A 4,917-nucleotide genomic window follows, 5' to 3' on the forward strand; every position below is an offset into this window, starting at 1 on the left:
CTGGATTGCCTGATAATAAATCAGAATCTTTAACTTATTATTTCAACTTTTTTATTCCCATTAAGCTCCAATGTATACTAAGATATGCAAAAATTAAATTTCAATTTCTTTTCCACTTGAGTGTTTCAGGCAGCAAATTTGAGAATCACCTCATTTTGAGAACAATTTTATTTCCAAAACCATAAGCAAAACAAACAAAACGTAATGGTATTGAATACTTGTATGTTTTTCATTACCAAACCTAAAACTTCAACTGAAATCCCGAAACCCAAAGCAGGAATTGGCTAAAAATAGGAGGAAGCAGTTTATCTGTAATCTTGTAAGGGTGCTTAGTAAGTGTTAGCATAGTTCAGAGCTGTGCACGATATATATGGGAAATGTCTGTGATAATCCATTGAGAACATTTCAGATAATCAAGAAATGCTTTTATCTTCAGGGATGGAAATTTCTCAAATGAAATCTGGAACAGGGGTTTTTGCCAACCAAGCATTGTTTGCATTTTGCTGAAGAATGTTTTACGATTCCAGGTCCTTTACCTCATCGATTTTCAGTAGTCCCCTCCATCATTTCCAGTAACTCTCTTCTGTATTTTTCTGGCAATTCCTAGAGTTGTGCCTCCTGTACTGGAAGCTTTAGGAGCCAGTACTACAGCAAGGAGGTTCTAGGGGAGACCCATGTTGAGCTACTCCCTTTTCTTTCTCAAAGGACCTTTAGATGTAGCATTATCAATTTGCCTTTGTAGCACTGCTGTGTTGCCTATTTAGAAAATTATAGTAACTCTAAATATATTAAGGATTCAGATTGAAGAACAAGCACCCCACCTGAACAGGGATTTGAACCCTGAATCCTCAGAGTGGAAGTCTGATGTTCTACCAACTGAACTACTCAGGCATGAAAACTGACAAGGTTTTCCTCACTTGACTATCTTATGATGTCTCCCTCACTATGTTTCCCACTTGCTTCTTTCCTCATCTATTACATTTAGAATAGTTTTCAATTTTAATTTCCCTATAATGATAAAAATAACATTGGATTTTCACACTTAGAGCAGCCACTCTAAGTGCTATCGCTAAGATTTTTATCCATTTATCAGTGGCAGCATCAGCACTCTTCAACATTTCAACACAGTAGTCTAAAGTCAAACAATAAACTCATCGCAAATAACTCAGAAAACATGAGTGTTCACTGTGACATCATGTGCCTCACAAAATTAAACATTCATTGGGTGCCAGTGCTTTCTGGCCAGATGCACCACTGGTAGCTGTGATAGTCAAAAAAAGCAAAAAGAATGTTAGGAATTATTAGGAAGGGAATGGTGACTAAAACCAGGAAAGTATTCAAGCTATCTAGAGAAACATAAAACCTTGCAATCAGTTTACAAATCTATGACCATTCTGAAAGCATCCATGGGTTCCCTTTAGTGCAATTTCTTCTTGTCTCGTGGTTAGGTTTTGGTGCTCTTGCCTTCATGGCCTGGGTTCCCTTCCCCTTGAGGAAAGTTTGGTTTTGCTTCAGATAATAAAGTATTTTTATTTTCTACTTAGAAGAGCAGCAAAATCCTTCTTTCATTTTCTTTCAATCTTCAGAATATTTCTCTTTATTAAAGCCAGGCACAAATTGCCTGTCGCATCAGAGTTCTGAAAGCATTCTAGAACACTGGACTGCCTGATAATAAATCAGAATCTTTGACTTATTATTTCAACTTTTTTATTCCCATTAAGCTCCAATGTATACTAAGATATGCAAAAATTAAATTTCAATTTCTTTTCCACTTGAGTGTTTCAGGCAGCAGTTTTGAGAATCACCTCTTTTGAGAACAATCTTATTTCCAAAATCATAAGCAAAACAATCAAAACATAATGGTATTGAATACTTGTATATTTTTCATTACCAAACCTAAAACAATCCTCTTCAGATTTAACTACTCTGCATAATTTTATGTCATCCACAAATTTAAGCACCTCACTCGTTGTACCCCTTTCCAGATCATTTATAATATAATAAAAAGTACCCGTCCTAGTACAGATCCCTGAGGCACTCCACTGTTTACCTTTTTCCACTGGCTGTGTCCCATTAAACCATAACTTTCTAAATGTTCTGTGATTTTATTCTTTATAACAGTTTCCATGAATTTTCCTGGCACTGAAGTCAGGATCATCCTAAAAGCTTGTGCAGAGTCCCCATTCAAATCACATCCCATGCACATTCCCCAGATTCCCTTCTCCCATATACATCCAGCAGAGCTCTCCCCGTTCCCTCAATCTCCCTCTGCCATACACTTCCCCCAGCGTTGGGTCCTCTCCAATACATATTCACCAGAGCTACAGCCACCCAACTTCCCTTCACCCCCCTCCCCCAGAGATTGCCTCCAATATGCATTCCCTCAGAGACCCCCTCTCATCTATACACATCATCCTGAGGCACCCCTGCGCACATTCCCCAGAACAGCCACAATAACATCCACAGAGCCACGACCTTTCTCCAACATGCATCTGTCAGAGACCACAGACAAATCTAGATCTGCCCTCTCTTTCATATATACATTCTGAACCCCCAATCACATACATCCCTGAGAGCTGGCTTCTTCATACACATCCCTGACACCCACCTCTAAACACATTGCCAAGAGCCCCCACCCCATTCACATCTCCCAAAGTATGGGCTGTCAGAATGGGCAGGCAATATGGGTGTCTACTCAGGGCACCATGCCAGAAGGGAGATGCCAAGGTAGATATAAGCTGCCTCCTACCATACACAACCCCCAGAGCCAGCCCCCTCTGTCCCTGTAAGACCCGCACAAACTCCTCTCATCCTCCAGATCAATCTCCTTGGTCCTGTGATCTTTTCTATGGGCCAAAGCAGTAGAAATTAATACCCGCCCTCCAGATTTTCTAAAACATGCCTACCTCATTGGCAGATGCCATCTTTAATCCTATCCAAAGTCAGCCTTCTAGCGATTTCCAAGACAAATTGAAGTAAAATCAGCTGGTACCGAACAATACCTCAGCTCTATTCTCAGGATCTCTCCTGCGGCGAAGATTCAAATGCACACACAGTTATGACAGGTCAGCGGTGATGTCACAATGTATTGTGACATCATCACTGCTTGCTCCCTCTGGGCTCTGCCATTCAGTGATGCTAGAGATTCACTCGTAGCTATGGCAACTCAGCAGTGATCTCAAAACATGCTGTGAAAACACCAATGAAAATACACTGGCAGTGCTCTCCAGCAGCTGTAAACTCAAATAAAAATATTTATTCTGTATTATTGTGGTTCTTCCTGAAACTTCCTCTGTTATAGAAGTATGAGATTTATTGTGATTTCATGGTGTCTTGAGCTGTACCAACACCACAGCCTTAGCTAGCCTGGCCCATAGGTGCCACTGCCAGAAAGGTGACCTGCTTCTGTAGCCCAGATGGGGAAAACAGCAGGAAGGGAGAGGGCTAGATTAGGGAGCAGATTATCTCTTCTTTGGTCTGTTCCTGTAAATTCACTCCAATATCTCCCCTTCCCACCCTGTCTCTAGATTAGGGAGAAGAATAGCTATTTTCTTTTGTGTATCTGCTCCAGCCTCTGCCTCACCCATCCCTTCCTTCCTGCAGGCTGCCTGGAGGGGAGGGGCTGGAGCAGGAGGACTGAAGAAGGGTAAGTTTCCTTGTGCAGTCCTTGTGTGCCTATGGTAGGGAAGGGGAGCGTGGTGGAGTATGGCATGGGGACAGAGGGGTGAGTGCTGGGGTCATCTCTGGAGGGGGGCAGATAGCGTGTATGTTTGTAAGAGTATGGGAGAAGGGAAGAGAAAAAGTTTATGGGTGCCCCCTCACCCAATGTACACTGAATCTCAGGGTGTCTACAAAAGTGGAGTCCTCCAACGTGTGGTAAGTTCTGATCTCATTCATAAAAGGGAAAAAAGAGATTGAGTTGAAAACTAAGCAGCTGAGAAGGAGAAGCATTTCCTTCACCTCATCGATTTTCAGTAGTCTCCTCCATCATTTCCACTAAATCTCTTCTGTATTTTTCTGGCAATTCCAAGAGTTGTGCCTCTTGTACTGGAAGTTTTTGGGGCCAATACTACAGCAAGTAGGTTCTGGGGGAGACCCATGTTGACCTTCTCCCATTCATTTCTCAAAGGATCTTCACATGTAGCATTATGTATTTGTCTTTGAAGCACGGCTGTGTTGCCTATTTAGAAAATTATAGTAAATCTATATAAATTTAGAATTCAGACTGAAGAAAGAGCACCCCACCTGAACAGGGATTTGAACCCTGGACCCTCAGATTAAAAGTCTGATACTCTACCAACTGAGCTATTCAGGCATGAAAACTTAACTGGTTTTCCTCACTTGACTATCTTCTGATGTCTCCCTCACTATGTTTCCCACTTGTTTCTTTCCTCATCTAGTACATTTAGAAGTCTGATGCTCTACCAACTGAGCTATTCAGGCATGAAAACTTAACTGGTTTTCCTCACTTGACTATCTTCTGATGTCTCCCTCACTATGTTTCCCACTTGTTTCTTTCCTCATCTAGTACATTTAGAATAGTTTTCAATTTTAATTTCCCTATAATGATGAAAATAAGATTGGATTTTCACACTTAGAGCAGCCACTCTAAGTGCTATCGCTAAGATTTTTATCCATTTATCAGTGGCAGCATCAGCACTCTTCAACATTTCAACACAGTAGTCTGAAGTCAAACAATAAACTCATCTCAAATAACTCAGAAAACATGAGTGTTAACTGTGACATCATGTGCCTCACAAAATTAAACATTTATTGGATGCGGGTGCTTTCTGGCCAAATGCACCACTGGTAGCTGTGATAGTCAAAAAAAGCAAAAAGAATGTTAGGAATTATTAGGAAGGGAATGGTGATTAAAACCAGGAAAGTATTCAAGCTATCTAGAGAAACATAAAACCT

General features: G+C 40.9%; 2 non-coding genes across 2 annotated transcripts; both read right to left on the reverse strand.

The window, feature by feature from the left end:
- Positions 1 to 818: 818 nt before the first annotated feature.
- Positions 819 to 891, reverse strand: TRNAG-UCC. Its single transcript has one exon. It is a non-coding gene; the product is annotated as a tRNA-Gly (tRNA).
- A 3,351-nt stretch (positions 892 to 4,242) lies between these two features.
- On the reverse strand, positions 4,243 to 4,315 carry TRNAK-UUU. Its single transcript has one exon. It is a non-coding gene; the product is annotated as a tRNA-Lys (tRNA).
- Between the last annotated feature and the right edge of the window lie 602 nt (positions 4,316 to 4,917).

Source organism: Rhinatrema bivittatum, chromosome 1, assembly GCF_901001135.1.
Source record: "Rhinatrema bivittatum chromosome 1, aRhiBiv1.1, whole genome shotgun sequence".
Classification (NCBI taxonomy): Eukaryota; Metazoa; Chordata; class Amphibia; order Gymnophiona; family Rhinatrematidae; genus Rhinatrema; species Rhinatrema bivittatum.